General features: G+C 43.7%; 1 long non-coding RNA gene and 1 gene segment (V, D, J or C); one reads left to right on the forward strand and one right to left on the reverse strand.

The window, feature by feature from the left end:
* The window catches only part of LOC123799727 (immunoglobulin kappa light chain-like), a 68,619-nt gene that overhangs the window by 56,628 nt on the left and 875 nt on the right, over positions 1–11,116 (reverse strand).
* On the forward strand, positions 925–11,086 carry LOC123799732 (uncharacterized). Its single transcript, XR_006781679.2, has 4 exons — positions 925–1,065; positions 3,721–3,800; positions 5,254–5,332; positions 10,748–11,086. It is a non-coding gene; the product is annotated as an uncharacterized LOC123799732 (long non-coding RNA).

The following is an 11,116-nucleotide window of genomic DNA, read 5'->3' on the forward strand; positions in this document are numbered from 1 at the left end:
ATTCCCAACTTGTAATCATGGCTTGGTCTTTCTGGTGGCCAGTGCCCATCCAGGAGCCCACTCGGGGCCATCTTCACAGAATAAAAGATACTCCTAGTGTTTTTATCTCTTAGGAGATTACAAGGGTTTTAGGAGCTCTGCACCAGAAGCTTGGGATGCAGATCAATACGTATATTTTCTATTATCTCACAGGCATAAATCAGGAATTCTAGAAGACCACCGTCCTTAGAGAAGCTGGGGGCCTGGTGTTCCTGCTGGAAGGGAGCCCATACCCTACACAGACTCCAGGGCACCAAACAGTGCATGGTTTTTGTTTTGTTTTGTTTTGTTTTTTTTAAGATTTTATTGATTTATTTGAGAGGGAAAAAGAGGGTGGGAGACGGTGAGGGTGCACCTGAGGGGGAGGGGCAGAGGGAGAGAGAAGCAGTCTCTTGCCGAGCAGGAAGCCTGACCCCAGGACCTGAGATCATGACCTGAGCCAAAGGCAGAGGCTTTACTGACTGAGCCTCCCAGGCGCTGCTCCCCTGCTGTCCCAGGCAAAGTGCAGGTTGTAAAGGACACTCAGTGGAGCTGAAGAGGGAGCTGTTGGGGAAATTTGTTTGCAGAGAGCTGGACTTTGGCCTCTTTAGCCCTCCTTCCTTTTGGACTGCCTGGGAGGGATAAGGCTGTCCTAGGGCCCTTCCTCACTCTCAGGGCTCTTTGGCAATATTAATGTATTTGCCTATTTAGGCAAATAAAACAGGGAATATGAGGATTATATCCAAATCAAAGACTCTCAAGTGAACTGTTGGGAAGTGAGTGAGTTCTTGTTGGGAAGTGAGTGAGTTCCGCTTGGCAGTGAATGGAGCTAAGTACCCTTCTCTCTTGAAATGAATTTCTGCTTATAAAGTTCCATTCAGATTAGGAAAAGAGATGATCAAAGTCATTTGTCTGTCGTCTTCTGGGAGAAAGTAGAGAAACTTTACATGAAGGTTTTCCTTTTCTAGGAATCAAGTGAAAACAAGAATCATTTAGAAGATTTCGTCTCTCCTACAATAATTCTCATTGCTTTACCAGATGACCCCGGTAAGCCACTTTCTGAACCCTACAGACTTTGTCCTTTGAGAAATGGTGAGAAAGAACGTGGTGGTTTCTGGGATTCCTCTGAGCCCCCAATGGGATAACATGAATTTCAATGGACAACAACTTTAGGTACCTTAAGTGCTGTAGTTGAGGATTGTATCCCAATCCCCAAAATTCTTCTCCATTTTCTATAGAATTTTCTATGGTTGAGATTTATGTCCTCCTTCTTACGCACTCCCACCCCAAGGCCACAGAATATCTTGTCACATTGCTCTGATATCTACAATTTTTCTACAGTCGACCTACCTTTAAGGAGAAGGAGAGGGGATTATGCGTCAAGCCCCTCTCTGTGTTGAGACAAGAACACTAGGAGTCAGAGTCCAGAGCCGAACGTGCGGTGTGTGGTGTAGGAATGTGTCCTGCACTGCGTTCCCTTATTCCCCAGTGGTTACTCTCTGGTGATTATGATAAAGTATTAGCGTGGAGGCCTCAAGACTGTGGTTTTTGTGTTGTTTTATGGTGCCTGAATAATCCTATAATTGATGGGTTTGAAAGTTACTGCTTTCAGGATCCTTTCCTTGATCAGAAGTTGAGAGAATGAGAACAAGACATGCTTTCCCGGATCTGACCTTCCCACCCTGTACTCCCATCTCAATATGCTCTGCTTTGTAGTTGGTTGCATAAGTTTAAAGATTTGGGGTTTTATATTGAAAAGTTTGACCTATTTGAAAAATGATTTCTATATATGTTGCAAGAAAACGGGTATCTTTTTTCCATAGAGAACATCGTACACGAGCAGTTAGTGTAACTGGGAAGGAAGATCAGAGGAGAAAAATAAAAAATACTAATTTCTGAATGGTACCAGATATTATCCTCTTGAAACTATAGCAAAATTTGTCAGCTCCAAAATGTATTTAATTTGCATTTTCACCAATATAACTCATGTTTCAGACTCTCAGGCTGACTAAGTGTAAGTGACCCTTGCACCCGAGGCCGGGAAGGTCGGGATGAGGGTCTGGTCAGCTCTCCCGTCCAGCTTCTTGCTCAGACAGCATATTGGTCCCCTCTCTTCTTGAGCTGGTTCTGCCCCCCAGCAGCTGTCGTCACCGAGGGACCGTCACATGGTTCAGAGCACGCAGCTGCACGTTGTTGCCCTGAGTTCCCCAGCATCTGCCTATGCAGCCACTCAGACCCTCCGCTGTGCCTGCTCCCCGCCCCAGCAACACCTGTGCATAGTGCTGACGGCCGGACGGAGGGGTTTGTGCTCGGGCCTGAACCACTGTGCTAGGTTCCTGTGTACCTTGCCCGCAGTAATACACTCCCACGTCGTCAGCCTCCACCCTGCTGATTTTGAGGGTGAAATCTGTCCCTGACCCACTGCCACTGAACCTGTCTGGGACCCCAGAGAAACGGTTGGAAACCTTATAGATCAGGAGCTGCGGAGACTGGCCTGGTTTCTGCAGGTACCAATACAAATAGGTGTTTCCATTACTGTGCAGGAGGCTCTGACTGGCCTTGCAGGAGATGGAGGCCGGCTCTCCAGGGGTGACGGGCAGGGACAGTGGCGTCTGTGTCATCACGATTTCCCCAGTGGATCCTAAAAGAATGAGAGATACGTACAAGGTTATGCAGAAACAGTATAAGCCATTTTTACGATTTTAAGTTTGTGTAGTTTAGACTAAATCATATTTTGTGATCTGAATCATACTCTAAACATATCCAATTTTTAAGATGACCGAAGAATTTCAAGGCACAAAGTGGCCTCTTGCATTTTCAGCATCTCAGTAAAGCACTATCCTTTGTTCCTTCTTGGTTATTCTTCATTTTCACAGGTCCAAAAATTATATTCCCTTGGTTGGAGGGCAATCTCACCCCTGGACAGAATACGCAGGGAGAACAGTCGCGCCCCCAGAACTCCCTCTCCCACCCCGTACTTCCTCCTCAGCCCCCCACTGCCCTTACCTGGGATCCAGAGCATCAGCAGCCCCAGGAGCTGAGCAGGGAGCCTCATTTTGAGAAGCTGAACTGCTGAGTCCTAACAAGGAAAGACAGGCTCAGAGCTGCCCTTTATGTCAGACCTGCAAGGGAAGGTCCTCCCTGGGGCACAATATGCAAATCCCGTGGTGGGTGTGGCAGAGGGGAAAGAGCCAAAGGCAGGGTGCAGGTCTCTGTCCTGGGAGTCAAGGAGCTTAAAATGTCTTCTGTGCTTGGAGGACAAGTAACAGAGGCAAATTCCTTCCTGCCTGATTGGGAAGAAGGATGTAACTGTGAAAATCCGAATCTGTGGCCAGACACAGTGCTCATAGCCCTGCCCTTCTGAGAAAGCTCCAGAGACCCTGAAGATACAGGCCTGAGTGTCCAGAGTCCATTTCTGGCGGGTGAATGGCCATCCCGCTTGGAGTTCTCTCAGCTAATGTCCAGGAGGAAACAGGTCCCAGTCCCACTGCTGCTTATTGGCAGCCGATCTGCAAATCCCAGGATGAACTGGAGATAGTTCTAGAGTCTCTGGGATCTGCTGTTTACGGGTTAACGGTTTAAGACAGTTTAATAACGATGTAGTAATGAATTAAACTCACCCTGGGACCTCGTGTATTATACTCTATGAGAAGATGAACGTGAGATGATCTTGACATGTAGAAAATCATCTGTCTCTTCTAGGTAGAGAAGCAGTAGTCCTTCGGAAGAGTATAGAAAAAAGACAGAATTTTATGCTTCAGGCAGTGAGTATGAAATTTGTGGTAAGCATTTGTTACAATCAGGTGTGTATCCTGCCTGCTTCTCTCTCTCTCCCCAGAGATAGATAGTTGATAGATAGATAGATAGATAGATAGATACATAGATAGATAGACAGACAGATAGACACACGCACACACGTGGTATCTGTGAGACCCTTCCTTAAAATGGGGACATAAACTGATGATTCTTCATGCGTCAGCTGGACATTCTGTTGTATTGAATCATTTGCGACAATTGTGTCAACTTCAAATTACCTCACAACTAAAGTCACTGTTCTGCAAACAAAATTCTGGAGAAACTAAGGAATAGAGTTTGTAGTTCTGTTAGCTCTCAGGTAATTTAAATGTAAAGTCATACGAAATTGAAAAATAACTGAATACCTATAATTCCAGGCATGAGTACACAAAAAATCTCATTCTGAATATCTTCTAGGAAGTCCTCCAAGAGTTAAATTTTGCACCAGAGTTGGGAGAATTATTATATACAAATGGTACTGAAAGCAAACCCTGGTCTCAGTGCAAAGCCTCGGGTGTTGATGACAAAGTACGATGGAAGTACGATTATAATAGCCCACGTCCCATAGTTCACTAGCTAGCATCTTATTCGCCTTTTTTTGTGTGTTTTCTTCCTAGATCTATACTTACAGTGCTAGCCAGTGGACTCCTGAGTCTTACTCTTGAAAATGCCAGCCTTCTTAATGAATCCTGCTAGTGTATGAATTCAGAAAGATAAGCCCCTGAAAATGAAAAAAATCAGGACAAAAACAAATGGAAAATATAAGACTGTATTATAAACCTTAAGGCGAGTTTGAAAAACTATTCATTACAGATGTTAAATTAAGAATTACATTATCTAACACTATCTGTGAAGTATACTAAAAAACAATAAAGAATCACATTACACATTCTCCCATGTGAAAACTCAGTGTGTGGACATATGGCTGAAAATTATTTATCTGTCGTGTTGATTTACTGTGTATCAGTTTAAGTTTGTTCTTTCCTTTACAAAATATTCCTAAGAATGGTTGAATTTCAAAAATATTATTATTTCCTACCAAACTTAATATGAAAACTTTCAAAGCCTCCTTTTGTGTTTCATTATGTATCTTATAATTTCATACCCTAAAATATTTAGAAAATGCAAAATCTTATAAAAATGCTTTCTTGTCTAAAAGACTTTGAAATGTTCCTCTACTGCCTGTAGACTGAAGGAAGGGTGTTCCTAATTCGAAACAGGAGTCTTTGTTCCTTCCTGTTCACAACCTATGTTGGACCCTGGACAAGCTGGTCGCGGCACACCACAGAGAAATACTCAGCCTGTGTGAGGGGTGTAGGAAGAACCTCCGTGAGGTCCAGTGGGGAACAGGGCTCTAGGAGTCTCTAATCTTGACCACTGTCACCTGAATGAGCAAGGACTACACAGGTGGGTTTTACTGCACTTCTGTCTCTTTGCCAGGGGCAGTCGTTTGGAATCCATGAAGCTGGAAGCCAGTGTGGGATTTGTGTGCCTTGGGACGATTCTCTTGCTGCTTCAGGTATGTGAGCCCGTTATCCTGAGGTCGGAGTGTGTGTGTCGGGAGTTGGACTCTGGTATACGTTCTGTAGAACTTGATCTATAAATTTTATCAAGGCAAACAGCACAAACTCATAGCGCTTTGGCCAAGTTGAGAGACAGCCGACCTGTGTCCTGACTGAGCTCAAATGGAAGTTCTTTCTGAAAAGAGCTTGTTCTTGCCTGAGAACTGTGATCAAGCCATCCAGCAGAGGGAGCTTCCCCAGCTTCAGGTCTGTTGAGAAGATTCTTGGGACCTGTGATTGACATGGGTCTCCTTCTCTAAATAACTGCAAATTATCACCCACTAGAGGACAAACTCACAGCTAACTATGTTGGCCTCAGGCAGCTCACATACACGTATGAATGTGTTGATCTTCTGACTTTGTAAGTTATTTCTGAACCCTGTGAAGCAGGTCATTTCTGAGCTCCATGATCTAGTCCTTCAAGGCCCTGATCTCCATGTGCGAAATCTGAATTCCTTCCCAATATTGTCATTCTTCTCTTTGGTTTTCCTTGGAATCGGTATATGTGTAAATACATTTTGTAGTGCTGTCTGGGACTCATGTGAGTCCTGTGGAGAAATGGGAGCGATGTCTTAGTTGACTGTCAAGGTTATTCCTATATCAACGCTAATCCTTTGGCAGAGCCCCCAACCCCCCCAGTCCAATTAGGAAAAGTGAGACAGAAGTGCCCTTTGACCATACGCCGCCTCATAATCCCTCCAGTTTAATAAAGTCTTTACTTTGTGTAGCAATTTACATCCCCAACCCCAACGTCTCTCCTGTGAGGGATGGAACTTCTGTCCTGAGGACTTCTCATGAAGTCCTCCAGTTTCTCGTCAGTTAAAAATTATTCTTCACTGCTGGAATTTGAGATTGATTGTTTATTTTGCTTGTTTGTTGTTTCTCTGTGGAAAGTGTGTTCCCTTCTCTCCTCCACCAGAGCACTGCCTTGCCTGTGTGTCCTTCTAGCAGAGAGCTTTCTCATTCTGAGCTCAAGCCCCGAGCCCTGAGTTCCTTGGGGAAAATAAGGAAGCAAGATTCTCTCCGTGTATCTAGGGCAGAATTTTAGGGCCCTGCCTTTGAGTCCTAGCCTCCCCCTCAAATCAATGAGCTTGGGAGTAGGAACTGACTTAGGTCCAGGAACTGAGTCAGAAGCTGGGACTTTAGGCTTCAGCTCCCCTGACCTAGAGTTTTCCAGTGACAGAGACAAAATACTCGAAGAGTCTGCACAATATTTACTTTCTAATAGTATGTCTAATAATATGTGCTCAATTATCTACTGTCACATTCTTTCTGACATCGTTCTGTCTATGAAGGTTGTTATGACAATCTGGCCTGGGCTAGTCTTGGATATCACTGGTCACAGGCATTGTTCCCTGGAAAGCAGACTCATATGGAATGTAGCATGTGGGACACTGGCTGGGGAATGTTCTTGAGATCACCATCTCTGGAAAGAGAAAGCAGGATTGGGCAGAGGAGGGAGTGGAACTGGGATGCAGGAGAACCAAAGCCTAAGCCAACCCCCCAGGGGGTGCAGCCCTGTGGCAGCTCTCCAGAGTGGATCAGAATGGGGACACATGGGTCAGATCCTTACCTGGGGTACCATCTCTTCCTCTCCTGCTGTACCTTTATGCACACGGGATGTACCTGCCAAAGAAGCAGGTCTTTTCAGATTGGTTCCTACTTTCCCCCCAGACTTCCTCACTTTCACTTCTATTTTTGCTGTTTATTGAATGTATGGAGAGTCTATGACATTATTTTTGTCATCACTCTAGGACTTTGGTTTTATATTAGAGCTAGTTTTGGAATTTGTTATGGGAAAGGAAATGACTTAGCTTTGTTCAGGGAAGATCTCACATTCGGGTGTGTATCCACCCCATGTGTATGTTTAGGGAGGAGGAGGATGGCCCCGCACATTGTGGGGAAGGTGTCCCCACTCTCATGGAGACCGGACACAAACCACCACCCTGGGGTGGAGAAGCTCCAGTACATAAAAGCCAGGTGGCTGTCCCTGACCAGCTGTGTGGATGACACCAAGCATTTTCCTGATGGAGGTTCCCCAGGGGCATAGCCTCCTGGGTCTGGGTCTGCTCTCAGTGGCTTCTGGGTCCGTACTTCCTCCTCCACGGCAGCTGCCTGTGGCTCTGCAGGGAGACGTGGAGACCCCAGCTTGAGAAGGACTAACCCATCAGAGGTCTCATCGTGTAATGGCAGTGACGAAGGGACCTCTGCCTCTGACCAGATATAGGTAAGGGGTTCCCATAATTGTGCTGCCTGGACCCCACTCCAGAGAAGTGAGCCCCTCTGGTCATATGTTTCTCCTCCCCTCTCTCTATGCCGAGAGCCACTCTACAGGAATGCAGCCGATAGTCAGAGTCTTAACGGCCCCTGCAGTGAAGAGTGCCAAGGCACTGTGGTTTAGCCTTTCCAGAACCTTCCGACAGAAAGACCTGAGGGAACACTGAGGACAGAATACTAAGGAAGCTCTTTCACAATAATTGCATAAGTCAGGCATACATTTATGTCTGTTAAATAATTTCCTTTTCTCTACTCTCTCTTTCTTTTAAAATTGTTAAACAAAACAAAAACAAAACCAGAAATAATTCATAAAAATAAGGAAACATCTGTGTTCATCTGGAATTGAAAGCTCTTGGTGGTTTGTTTTGTTTTGTTTTGTTTTGTTTTTTTATCTCCAGGTACCTGACTAGTCCCTATTTCACCCCTGGTAATAAATGTTTCTTTCTTTTTTTTTTTTTTTAAAGATTATTTATTTATTTATTTGACAGAGAGAGACAGCCAGCGAGAGAGGGGGAACACAAGGAGGGGGAGTGCGAGAGGAAGAAGCAGGCTCCCAGCGGAGGAGCCTGATGTGGGGCTCGAACCCAGAATGCTGGGATCACACCCTGAGCCGAAGGCAGATGCTTAACCACTGCGCTACCCAGGCGCCCCTAAATGTTTCTTTCTAAGTCTCCATATCTCTTTCCTTACCTGGGCAAGAGGGAAATGAGGTAGTTAATATATACCCCAATGACCCATGCAATGGGCTCTCTGTTAAAAGTCCGTAGGGCTTAGGTCGATTTGTTTCACCCCTGGTTTCTTTTGGCTGCAGAACAACCTGTTGAATTGTTCCAGTTTCATCCAAGTTTCTTCAGTGTCACTTAGGTATAAAATATGGGGACGGTCTAAAATATAATGAACAGTCTAAAATATTTAACACATGGGTTATGCATCTCTAAAATGTAATTTTATCTTCTAATTCGCCAAAAAGGCCAGAGAAATAACTCAACCAATATTTTAGAGACATGACAACTGTTGACAAAACAAATGCTAGTTCCTATTTGTAGGATGAAATTGAGATTTTAACACATACTGTTAAACGAATCTGATCAGACTTGATAACTGCCCGTCCCCAAGATTCCGATAGCCTCCTCTCAGAAGGCTGAGTATTGTCCCTTATGCTCCATTTGAAGACAAGTGGTATTACCCATGAATTCATTTTTCAGTCAGTCTGCTTTATGCTTGTTAATTAGTAGTTTCATTTAGTTGTTATTTCCCTGTAAATCATAGGAGCTGTGATCTACGTCATGACGGTATTAATAGATTTCACCATAAAATGAAAAAAAAAGATTGGATAATATCTCATACCTGGAATTCACCACATGAATGTGGACATAGAGATACGGGGACTTTCATAGGCTGTAGTGGTTTGTAGGAAAAAGTATCTCCATTCATACCCTTAGGACCTCCACTGAGTGGGAAAACCTATATTCAGATAAGTATACCAATTGGTGTATGATTTAGAAACAAAGATGATAAAGAAAATTCCTCAAGCCAGGGTAGTACTATATCTGGTCGTGGACACCAATTTTTTATGGGGAGATACCGGAGTCATATTCATCTGGTTAATTCATAAGATAATTGTATAAACACATCAAAAATATGTATCCGCATGTACGTATATTATACACATACACACATATGTGCATATGGGCACACATTCACATGTATAATTTTATTTATGCAATTTAGATTTAATCACTTTTAATTAGTCTGCATTATCCATAAAAATTATCATCATTACTCCTCTAAGTAATCTTAGGTAGATGTTTCTACAGTGGGGTAAATTTTACACTTTTAATTCAAATATTTCTTTTTTAAAACATTTCTTTATGTGTTTGTGTCTTCTTATGAATGGATTTCCAAGGACTCATTTTTATGCCATTGGTTTTAATAAAACCTGTCAATTTCTATGCGAAGATGTGTAAAAACCATATTAGCCAGATTTTACACAGTGTTTTAACAAACCAGTCAACAACTCAGTGGCTTGTAATACTACGCATTTGTTTCTGTAGTCATGGGTGTTCATGTTGACGATGATTTGGATAATGCGCACAGGGCTCAGCCATGTGGTTCTTCTGCAGGGAGAGGAACTGTTCTCCAGCCTGTGCACTGTGTTTGATCTGGGGCCAAGACTGAGGGTGTGGTGACTACCCATGGCACATCATTCTCATGGCAAGCTGTAGGAGGGCACAGAATCCCCAAAACAAGCAAGTTTAAGTCCAATTCTTCCAACACAGTTGCATATGATTTTGACTTATTCTTAGGTCTTCATAACTCTTTGAATTTCTAAAAATCATTCTTCTATTTCATTTTTAAGATACACGGTCATGTTATTTCCAAATAATTATATTTTTCAATATTTGCCATCGAAAAAGAAGTTTGTAATTTAATTTTGTGTGAATTACAAAGTAACATTGTATGTGTTTTCAACATGTGGCTTTAAACAGAAATTTCTTACATGAAAATAGAAAATGAACAAAGACCACTTTAGGGGAAGTAAAAATTCTCTAAAAGAGAGCCTCTTACAGCTTACACAGATCCCCGCTGTCTTGTTCAAGTGAAGACCTCGCGGGTGCGTGTAGATGGGGCTTGCTAGCTGGCATCTGTCACCAGCCTCCAGGGCGTCAGTGATGCTCTGCCTCACAGAAAATTTTAAGCAACGGGATATTTTCACTTTTATTTTCATATTCAGGAACAACAATGCTTCATCCACATTTGGTTTTTTTAGTCACAAAAGTCCTTCACTGTTCGTCAAATTATTTTTATATGTGATACAATTTCCTCATTTATCTGCTTATTCAGTCGCTTCACAGAATTTTCTTGTTATGAATTCAGACCTGATGATGGTAGCTAGAAGCATATTCAGATATATTCTGGGGCCTTCCCCTAACTGGCAAACGTCTGAGAGATGTAAAAAGAGTGACCATCCCAGGCTGACTCCTGTCAACTCCCCGTCATCACCATCATTTCTGGAAGCGCATTTCCCAGAGCCCTCTTTCCTCTATGGTTTCCTATGGAGTGGCTCACGCAGGCGCCTTACCTTCGATTTGCAGGTCAGAAGAGGACGATTCAGCACCATCCATCAGCACCTGCAGGCGGATGCGTGATAAGCGGAGGACCTGAGAATCGCCTGTGAGGGCTGCAGGGGCTAGAGCATGAGCGCCTCCATCCCTGGCCCTCCTGGACCGGCCTGGGGACCACGTGATGAGGCAGCCTGTATCTTCAACGGTAGATTTCTCTGACTTACGGGGGGATCACCGAGAAATCACCTCTTTCTACTGTCTGCTTCCCTTATTATTATATCCCCAGGCCTTTGAAAGAGTGAAGTTTAGGCATTACTTCCCTATATGAAGCAGTCCTGCTTGGAATACCCAGAGTGGCTTCTCTTTTGCTGTACGAACCCTGGCTGATGCCATAACCCA

The sequence above is a fragment of the Ursus americanus genome, chromosome 7 (genome assembly GCF_024610735.1).
Source record: "Ursus americanus isolate L20-20 chromosome 7, mUrsAme1.1.p, whole genome shotgun sequence".
In the NCBI taxonomy this organism is placed as follows: domain Eukaryota; kingdom Metazoa; phylum Chordata; class Mammalia; order Carnivora; family Ursidae; genus Ursus; species Ursus americanus.